The 11267-nt window shown below is 35.9% G+C and overlaps 1 long non-coding RNA gene across 2 annotated transcripts; it reads right to left on the bottom strand.

The window, feature by feature from the left end:
- Positions 1-635: 635 nt before the first annotated feature.
- Positions 636-6769, bottom strand: LOC113060083 (uncharacterized). 2 transcript variants are annotated; one of them, XR_003278188.1, is made up of 4 exons: positions 5899-6769; positions 2371-4617; positions 1382-1826; positions 636-1267 (listed from the first exon to the last, which is right to left on the bottom strand). It is a non-coding gene; the product is annotated as an uncharacterized LOC113060083 (long non-coding RNA). The 2 variants fall into 2 exon arrangements; XR_003278189.1 differs by lacking the exon at positions 1382-1826.
- Positions 6770-11267: the final 4498 nt, after the last annotated feature.

The following is an 11267-nucleotide window of genomic DNA, read 5'->3' as shown; positions in this document are numbered from 1 at the left end:
CTGCTTTAGTTTTCTCTAGTCAAAATCATAGTTTTCCTGTTTTTGATTCTCACCTGTGTGTTTTGAATATCCCGTGTACCTAACCCTGTTATTTCCCCAGCCTGGACTATCGCTCGTGTTTTTGGATTACCCCTATTGTCAAGTCCTCTGCTCTGGATATTGTTAGCCATCAATGGACCATGCCCATTTTGGATTATTCTCTTGCCTAGCCCTATATATACCTGTTTTCTACTGTTTAGACCCTGCCTGTGTTTTCGACTACGTCTTAAAAGACTGCATATGGATCTGCACACTTCATCTGTTTACTGTTACAGCTATAGCTAACCAAAATGATAAATTAACTAAAAGAAGTCAGCAAACAGCTGAACAGTCATCAGAACAATTTAAGCTGCAATGCATGCTGGGAACTCACAAACCCTTAATATTCCAGCATTTATTTATTGATACACTTATTTATTATGACCACTGGTTGAAACAACTTTTAGGGAATTCAGTTGGTCTGACATGAGTTATGTATATTGCATTTCTTAGTATGTACATATTTTTTATTTATACATTATTTATTTATTTATTTATTTATTTATTTATTTATATTATTTATTTTTGGGAAATTTACTATTGTACATTCAGGCATGCATAGATTTTGTTTTGCAATGTGATTCTCAAATTAGACACATTTAAGAGCACATCCTGGATTGGTCTGGATTGACCGTAATCTGCATTTTTAATCATAGAATATATGATTAACCTGATTACACATTACACATAAACACATTAACCTGATTGCAATAAGCAGTTCAAGCAATATACAAACTGTGTCATAAACTCCAGTATCCACACAAAAGAATACTCTTTTGTTTTCAGCTTATGTTGACTATACAGGAATATCCCAATATCTGTGGAGCAAACATCTGTTCAGAATAAAGGCTTAACCAGAATATGGAGCTTAAGGGGACAATCATGTTCACAGTCGCTGCTGAGTTTTGTTCATTTTCCATCATCTCTCCCAGATGTAATACTGCGTTTCTGAAGCTGATCTTTTTCTGTTCTCCATGACTGTGAGGGTTTGCATCTGACGTCTTCAGCCCTGCAAGCTTCCCAGTGTCTGTGCTGGATCAGTCGGATGCGAGAAGTTTCCACTGACACGTCCTGCGGGCAGATGTCGAAGCACACGCGTGTGCTGGCCTGCATGCGTGCTGTAGTGCCTTCAGGAGGACAAAGCTAAGCCAAGCATAAGGGCCTTATGGGGCAAATCATCCAATATTTCCTGTTTAATCAAAAAACAGGCATGATGAATCAAGGCAAGTCTTGTTCAGGTTCATTGAAAGACATAAATGACAAACAGGAGCAACAAAGCAAGCGGAGAAGCAAATAAACTGACCTATTCATCTGCACCCGCTGTCTTTACCAAAGTCATCTATTTATAATAAGTCTGGCTGATAAATGTTTTAATAAATGTGCTGCATAATTCATCGTCGTCAGCCTAGTTTTAATTGACTTATACGGGTGTTGTAGAGAAGATCAAAGTGCTGATTAAAGCGATGTATACATCGCTGTCTGATGCTCTTACTCAGACGCCAGCTTCTTCCAGATCAGAGAGGAAGTCTGGACTGAGACCTTCAATTATTCACCAGACTAATTAATTAACTGATTGATTATTTGATTATTCCAAACATTGTTGATGCAGGGATCTCTCTTCTCCAAGGGCACAAGCACAAATCACTTCCTGTTTGGCTTCTTTAAAGGAGTCATTCAGGCAAAACCGAAAATGTTTTCATCATTTACTCGCCCTCATGTCATTCAGATTATTTTTTTTTTCTTTTATCCTGTGAAACACACACACAAAATATTTTAAGCAGAACTTCATAGCCTCTATTGGTTTATGTATTTATTTATTTTTTGTATTTTTTTTCACCTTCCAGCTAAATTTATGATTTAAACTAAAAAAAAAAAAAAAAAAAAAAAAAAAAAAAAAAAAAAAATCCAATAGCTGATACAAAAAAAAAAACAACAAAAAAAGAACAACTAACAAACAAATATTTCATAAAAGCCATCCATATGACACACATTACTTCCCATATTTTCTAAGGTCAGATGATATTGCCTTACATTTGGGAAACTATGCATTGCTTTATATTGCATTTATTTATTAATTTATTTATTTAGAAGTATAAATTTCCATTTACGTTCAGTACATATAAAACCAGCTTAAACGGAGGGATGTAGATGAGAGAGATTTAGTCAGGAACTGAGACAGGAACAATGATCGTTTTCTCGAAGAGTGTTAATGAGGAAAAGGATTCCTAAAATTAACAACGGCTCTCATTATTCGACAGCCCATTAGTGAACTTAAATAAAAGCTGTTCTCACTCCACTGTGTGTTCATGCTGTCAGAGTCCTTAATTATCTTGTCTTCAAGTGCCTGTACCTCGTAAGGCTCATTTCTGCTGGAGTTTCATTGGAAGTGTCACCAGCAGCAGCTTCTGTAAGGAATCACAGTCAGAGAGTTAGAGAGCAGAGATGCTTCGTTCACACCACAGTTTGATGTTTAACACGCTGTATTGTGTGAATCCTGATGTCTTCCATCAACGGTGACAGGGGTTGATTATTGAGCACCAGCTTCCTGGAATTAAGAAAAAAGCACCATGGAAACGTTTATCTTGGTTAAAAATCAATTTGCTCGGGTTGTTTAACACCTTAAGCTGTTTGCAACAGAACAATAAAAACATTTAGACGATGCAATATTTTGACTCTCGTAGAGTGATAGACTCAGATGTGAGGAGGGCCTGAGTAAATGATCATTTTATCAAACAAAGTAGGTCAAACTTAGATACGTGTTAATGCGAATGTATTTTCGAATTGAGAATCAGAGAAGGAAACAATGCATGTCTTTGTATGAACATGCAGCAATTATGAATAGTTCCTTGTAAAGGAGGTTCAGGTTGACTTGTTGCCCGAGGCTCACATCAAAGACTTGATTGCTGTTTCATGTCTCTGCTTGCCCATATCATTTCAGTCTGTGTGCGTCCTCATGCATCACACTTATTTTATTACATGTATGACTTAATACAAAAGTGTCCATAAAAGAAATGTCAATAAATGCTCATTATACTGTAATTTATCCTCTGCTGAACCATGATTAATAAACATATATAAACAGAGTGGAATATTACAAACACAACTTGCCATCAGGGCAGCACGAATCATGCAAAATAATGCAATAAACTAAACAACCTAAGTATGCACTGCTAACAAGTATATGAAGAAACAAATTAATTAAATACTCATTAAATATATAAATATATATTTAGGAGTCACACCTGTTTAAAGATCGCACACAAACGTTTTCATTTCTCTGGAAATAATGACACTCAGGTGTGGTAAATAATATGATATAATATGTAATCAGTAAATAAGTATAATGTGGGTTCACAGTGTGGTTTTGTAATATGGCACTGTAATAGCAGCCAATTATTTGACATCAATTAAATTATAGATATAGACAGATATCTGCTTTACCAGGGAATTACAGAGTGTGTTCAATTCAAATAAGACAACTGATAGTAAATAAGTAAACTGAGCATTGTAGCATTGCTCTTTGGCTTCCCGTTTTGGCCTTTTGATCCGGAGACAGTTTGTGACCTCAGTGGGTGTGGAATCGACAGCATTCCCACCCCTCCGTTCATCCCAGGAGAGTCATTCTAGTGCTGCATTAATTATTACACACCTGAACAATACCAGTGGCTTCCAGGCCAGTCGCCTATAGATCACAGGAAGTCAGGAACATTTCATTCAGACGATGTAATGGTTTGACCTTTCTGCCTTTAGGAGAGAAAGAAAGATGGGGTAAGAAAGAGGGGGTGAGAGAGAAAAGGAGAAGGCCGAGAAGTGCCGAGTCTTGGACAAATGCATGTTGAAGTGTGATACTCCGTTCCCCCACCTCTGGCTGGTAATTGCTATGTAATGAAGTTATTAATGTTTGGTGGAATTTACCGGCCAGATATCCACTGGCTCCCGAGCCCCACATCCTCTCGAACCTGCTTGTCTTTTGTTGGTCTCCACAAAAGAAACACAGGCAATATGTGAAGAGTCATTAATTTTCTTTCCCTCTTGTTGTCCTTTTTTAAGGTTTTCTCCTCCCTTCTTTACTGTCTCTTTTGCCAACTCAGTAGGAGCTGTGGTTTTGCTCATTATTCGGCTGGTTTAAGGTTATAATAGTGTTTGTGAGAGATTGACACAGTTGAGGTAAATGAATAGACTAGCTTGCCTCTTTTTCCCTTTCAAATGCTTTTAAAAAGACATGCTGTTTTATGGCCCAGCACAATTGCCTAGTTACACATCTGGGAACAATGCAAATGCATAAACAAGAAGGGGCCCAAGACCCGGCCTGGTGGTGTCCCGCATCACCGGGGCAGAGTCGGGCTTAATTGGTGGTACGTGGATGGTTCTGGTCCTCGGGTTCTAAATCCACATACAGTCTGCCCACTCTCAGGCTCTCCTGCTGGGCCCTTCTGACCCCGAGCAGACCTCTATGCTACCTTACCTGACCCCGGAGCACCAGGAGGAGCAGCCCCTGCCCTCTGCATCTCAAACCCCACTGCTGGATGTCAGGAGGCTCTGTGGGTGAAATCAATAGCTGTAAACAGCAAAGTAATAAATTACTGGTCACAGAGGCTTCAAACAAATTGGAAGCCAGCAGGAAATCCCTGAAAATTGTCTTCACGTTTTTACCCTTGTTTCCCATTAGCTGCTCCAGGGCAGTAAATTGTTTAGAGTGAATTCATTTGCACATGCAAAAGATACTGGTTCTGAAGCTCTGCATAAGTATTTGCCACTGTATCTGAAATAAAGACACACGGTGTGTAGTGAAGATTTTAGACAATTCAGGGTCATTGAGGTCCACAAGAATATTAATAATAGTCAAAGTTTTCATAGCCACTGGAACGTGCATTTCTGGGTATTAGATGATATCGGTAGGAATTAATTAAACCTACTCAAGCTGCAAAAATTAGCTTGGCTAAAAACAAAGAACATCTTGCAAATAAGCTTTTGTACAGTTCTGTAATGGCTTGTTTCCTGAAAATCCAATTTATAGCTATATTGTATGACCAGATCCAGCATGAGATCAAATCATCAACAGGGGCTGGTTACATCTGTTACAATTTAGCCTTGATGTGACAGAAAGGGACACTAAGTTACAAATATTTGTGTCTCATCATTGAACTTATATCAATATTTACGGAACCCTGTCAATATCAGATTCTGTTACAGAAGTGCAAAACAAAATTCTAAATTTCCCTAAATACACAGAGACAGGTTATGGGGTAAAACAAGATGGAGGAATTTGATGGAATGTTTGCTTTTCAATTAATACGACAAACCTGCGAGTTTCTTCTCAACAGGTGAGCTAAACTTCAAGTTTCAAGCATTCCCAATATCTTGAACCTTTAATATTTTATTGAAAGTAGCTTACTTTTACTTGTGAATACATATCCTGTCCTTTATATACCTGTAAGACCTGTGTTTGCGATGTTTGAGTTGGAGAAGGTGTGATGCACAAAAGGGGCATTTGCAAAAGTTTGAAAACATGCTTTATTTTTGTTGTTCCGCTAGATTACAGTAGTAGCCCAGACAATGCATGCTACAGCTTTAACTGTGTAAATGGAAATGTATGCCATTTAAAGAACTTCTGCTAATGAATTTAAAAAGCTGCTATTGCATCATTAAATTAAAACGTCTTGTTATGTGATGGTGCATTCCTTCATAGACAGCTTACGACCTATAAGTTACGTTATGCCTTAAGGACAAATGGTGCAGTCAAATAAATAGTTACAAACTAGCCAGTAGTTACTAAGCCTCTAATGTGGACTTTACATTCCAATTTAAATTAGAACTTACAAATGGCTGGTGCAACTCTTCCCAGTTCTTCACTGAAGTCCACTGTTTGGTGTTCCTGCCTGTCCATCTTTCTCCGGTTCCCACAACCCCTCTCAAAGCTGGCCATAACTCAGCCGTGCGGAGAGGGTTCGTGATGGAGTTTGGTCAGCTGCACCGGAGTGAGTAATTAAGCAGAATTAAGTTAATTAAAATGTCCCAGCTGTGTCCATGAATATGTGTGAGCCCAAGCCGGTAACCCAGTCTCTACAGACTGGCTGGTAGGGAGAGGAGTGACGTGGGATCAGTAGATGTCACTGGAAGCCCAGATCTCTCTCCATCCTCTCAGTCCAATTCAAGAGCTAATCTAGCTGTATTTAGACATCGCTAGCACACTTTAAGAGGCTAATTGTTTTGCGCTCTCTTGGAAATAAAATTAACCATCAACACATGTTCAGCCTCAATCTATAATGATTGTTAAAAGCAGGGCAATGAATCTTGCTGTGCTGTTAATTGGTGAAGCTGTTCTGGGCCCTCTGGTGCTGCTGGCAAGTGACCGCGAAAAATTTCCAGAGTTGGCATAGGGAAAGATAAGATGACAAGAGCAGTTTGGATTTGTTAATTATATAACAATTAGAGCTGGGTAATTTACTGAATATTCCCAATATATTCCTGATGATTTAATGGTGATATAAACGTAAACAATATTGTGCGCATTTAAAGCAATTCAGCCATGATGTTCACTAAAAACATTGCTATTTTACTAGTTTTGTGTTACTTCATTATCTCTTAGCTAATGATTATGAGAACACAAAGCTGTTGTTTTAATTTTTTTTCTGTTTTAAAATTACTGCTAAAAGAAAAAGCTTTGGTAAATCATCCATAAATTGTTTCAGATTTGTTGTTGTTTTAAGTTGGTTCAATGATTTGTTTACCTCGTCACTCATGAAAAAAACTCTTACTAAAACAATTTTACATTTGTAGGGAAATATTGCTATATATATATATATATATATATATATATATATATATATATATATATATATATATATATATATATATATATATATATATATACGTGTGTGTGTGTGTGTGTGTGTGTGTGTGTGTGTGTTTAAGGGGTGGTGTTTACACAACACAAAATAAATAAATAATAATTAAAAGTTATTAGTTGAACTTACACAACAATGGCTTTTTGGTGGGCTTGGAAATGCAAAGTTTGGAAAACAAGTTTCAGAGTTTATGATTTGAAAACTATAGTGCTATATTCTCCATGAACCAAAATAAGAAGAAGAAGAAGAAGAAGAAGAAGAAGAAGAAGAAGAAAAACTTTTAGGATAACAGTTTTTATATTTCATGTAAATTTTTATTGTTATCGTTTTATTGTTATTGTTGAGTAAAATCTATGTACTTTGAACTTACCATTCATAAATAAATTAAATTACCTTTAGATAATTATATTTAATATCACATATAGAATTAAGTAAAATCTACCTACCTAAGTTAAGTAAATTAAGTAACTTTAGCTTTGCCAGTAAAGATATTCTACTCAATATTACACTAAATTAAACCATGTTTTTAACCTGTTAACTGTCACCCTTCCGCTCTGTGGGACGACTACATTAACTTCACTATATTACAATTAAATATAATCTAATCTTGACAAACTATATATCGTTGGAAAGGTCTAAGACTCCCAAATATATATTTTATCAATTTTTGTTGTAATAAATTATGTAGGAAAAGTAATAGATTAATTTATGACAAGAGTGCACCCTCAAAAATCTACATTATAACAGGAATTTTGACCTTTGTTAAAAAAACAAGACGACTTTGTTGCCTTTTCCTCTATCACATTTTAGAAATCATGAGAAATTATATATCAACTGAAAACTTAAAATCGCAAAATTCATCCTTTAAAACTCATTTTAAAATCAGACATTGCATTACTATGTAAATGCTACATCAATATCATGTTACAAAATATTTTCATTCATGAATAATAAAAAATTTAAGTTTGGATAGTGCACTACAAAGTCAATGTTCAAAAATATGAGTGACAGTTAAGGGGTTAAAGTGTATGTGTTATGTAGAAATATTAAAAGTAAATAATACAATAATTTGGACACCATATCTACATAATTAGTAATGTGGCACTTGCCTGAACACAACGACTTATAAACAATAATATTCTGAGGATCGTTTTTGTGTAGAAAATAAACTCCAGATGTAACACAATCTCAAGTTACTAAACCTAACAACAATAGCAATAATACAACAGTGAAAAACAGCTGGAAAACAGAAATAATAATAATAATAATAATAATAATAATAATTAGTTTGATGATGTTTTTATTTATTTATTTTATATATAACACTGATATTTAGACTTTAATTTCTACAAGCTTGAATTGTGTATAAATATAATTTATCCTGTGTTCATTTAGTGCCTGAAGGAAGGACAGTGTACTGGAGAGTTTAACTCCTGCCTGCCTCAACACCGGTCTGAAAGTTTCTAGAAATCCTGAAGCAATCATTGATATTATCAAAAGGCAGAAAAAAAGTCTTACAAACCTAATAAAGCCAATATTAGTTTGAATATTAGATTGTGTCTGTCTAATTTTAATGAGTGTTTAAAACGCACATTCACTGAAACATTCTTTACTTGATCATTTATATTGAAGTGTAATATTTATTTCAATGTTAATTGATGATTTTTAACCATAGATCTTCCATGATATTGCAAATCTATTACTGTGTCAAATATTTGATGGACGGTTGTCTAAATTTAAAAGGTGGAAAGCTCAAATAGTGAGTTGAAAAAAATAGAATGAGGTTTATTAATACTAGTTTCCTATTGTTTTCTCTGATAAAACTTTTAAAACATGCTGCATGAATGGACGAGCACAAAGCAACAGGACTTGTGTGATTTAATAATCATCCCTTAAAAATTAAAAACTGTTTATTGCAAGACAAACAACTGTCTGTTAGTCAAACCACAAAATAATAATACAAATCCTATGTAAAACATGTGCAGGTGTGGGAGGACGAGAGGCTTTTGAAATCTGAGATGTGGGCTTGATGAATGTCTGAAAGTGAGTGCTTGGCTGTGGGTTCATGTCTCTGAACACCTTGCCTCTTCTCTCACTGCGCTGGAATGCAGTGTCTGTCTCTCTCGGCTCGTGCTAATCTCCTCCAGAGTACGACGAGAGTAATCGCTAATAATACCTGTTAGCTAATCAGCTGATTCCCATGAACCATTTTTATCTGAGAGCTCGCGTTTCAAAATAAATATGTCCCGCCGAACCCGTTGGACTTGGTTTAACGACATCGCAGTTTTGATTATCCTTAATAAAGATGATATGCATGAACAGATCCAGCTAGCAGCAATTAAAGCTCTTTTTAATGCTCCTGTCTGTGAGTATCTGAACAATGAGGTTTAGATAAGGACAGTTTTTCCTCGTGAGCGGAGATACGACAGTGATTCGAGTCAGTCGCACTCAGCGAGGGTCTACAGGGAAGACTCAGTGAGGTTAGGGTCACAATATTAGCAGATAGTCTCCAAACTTTCGAATGATTTGTATTGTGAGGTCTTGCCGGAGGAGGTTTCTGAGCAAAACACTTATTAAAGTCTCGCTTACACTCAGAGTATGGCCTTAGGCCGACTAGATATTAATCAAGCTGATAATTACAGCCTTCCCAGAGCCCTGTCACTTAGGTGTTTAGGGATAACTGCATAACCTTGTCTATCCAGCTGCGTTTTCTTTGAACCAGGATGATTCATCCAGACAGATGCTTCATTCTGAGTTGTTTAACAAATTATACCTTTAAAATCATTTAAAGTCTAATCAGAGAGGAATTGTTTCTCAGGTTGACGCCTATAAAAGAACATTCAGTTGACTCATTTGGAGAAACAGGTAATCATGGGCCAAGAGGACTTCTGAATAGTGCTAACCATCAGCTTTTTTATTTTCTATTTTTATGAAACACTAAATTATTTGGCATGGCAATAAAAGGCAACACTTGATTTTGATAATAATGCTAACTGTACTAATAAGTTACTACTTAGCAGCATTTACAGGTACATGAGAACTTCTTATATTCCCCCTAACCCTAACCTAACAGACTAATGATCTAAGGAAAGTTATATAGTTGCAAAGTGCCTTGTAGTCAACAGAATGGCTAAAGAGGACCATCAAAATAAAGTGTAACACAATAAATTCTTTAACTAGCAGCTGTCAATGTTGAATTACCACAGAATGGGGATCATTATTGGTCAAATCTCCAACTTCACACTGGAGACACGGCAACAAACAGTCGTGAAGCTCTTTTTGGCTCCACATCATCTGAGATTGATCATCGGTGAAATAGTCAGCTTCACATGTTGGAGAGCGGGCCGAGTTGGATGCGGATCCTGCTGAACTGTCCTGTCTTACAGCACTTGTGGTTGTTGAACTGTGACTTGAGCTGCTTAAAGTGTCTATCTGCTCTTCGCCTCCATCACTCGCCTATTTTAAGATATCGCCCCATTCCCCGTGCCTCTCTCCCATCCACTAGATGAACGATGACAAGAACTATCTCTCCTTTTAACCTTTGCCGCCCTGCTCTGAAATTCTTATCGCGAGCCCCTTGAAGCATTTGAAACAGATAATGGTCATTCACCGTCTGAGACGTATCCTGTGGTGACTTAGCTCATATAAAGAGCGCGTGGGAATGAGGGACCAGCCAAATTATCCATATAAGTGTAGAGGGAACACAGTCACATCCTCAGTGACGTGAGGACTGTAGATTGGTGAACATCATTAGATATGAGCGCTTGATGTCATGGCCAGTGTTTGCAACTGCAAAAGAAAAGTGCTTTAAATGCACTTGTGCTCTAATTGAATGGTATCAATTCATTTTATTTAATGAATATTTCATTTTAAATTGTGGTATTTTTAGACATTTAATTTGCTGGTGGTGATTTGAAAAGATGAAAGTCAGACAGACAGAGGAATATTTCACCGAACAATTAAAATAAAATAATTTACTGAGAAAAGAGACTTATTACTTTTACTTTTAGACATTTAAATTGTTCTGCACAGTGGACATTTGTTAAAATGTTGGCATTTGTGGGAAAATAATTATATATATATATATATATATATATATATATATATATATATATATATATATATATATAAAAAATAAAAATAAAAAAGTTAATCCCTTATGGAAGTGTAGTCCATGTATTTATATGAAACTTCCATATATGGATTCCATTTATAAATAATCTTCGAAACCATTTAGAATATGTAACTATGCCAGAAAGAAAGAAAGAAAGATTATAAAATACAGATAAATGGCTGCTATTTATAATATTAATATTTTGATGACATAATTTAAATTTTCAA

Source organism: Carassius auratus, chromosome 41, assembly GCF_003368295.1.
Source record: "Carassius auratus strain Wakin chromosome 41, ASM336829v1, whole genome shotgun sequence".
In the NCBI taxonomy this organism is placed as follows: Eukaryota; Metazoa; Chordata; class Actinopteri; order Cypriniformes; family Cyprinidae; genus Carassius; species Carassius auratus.
The sequence above is the reverse complement of the archived record's forward strand: the minus strand, read 5'-3'. Positions and strand labels throughout refer to the sequence as shown.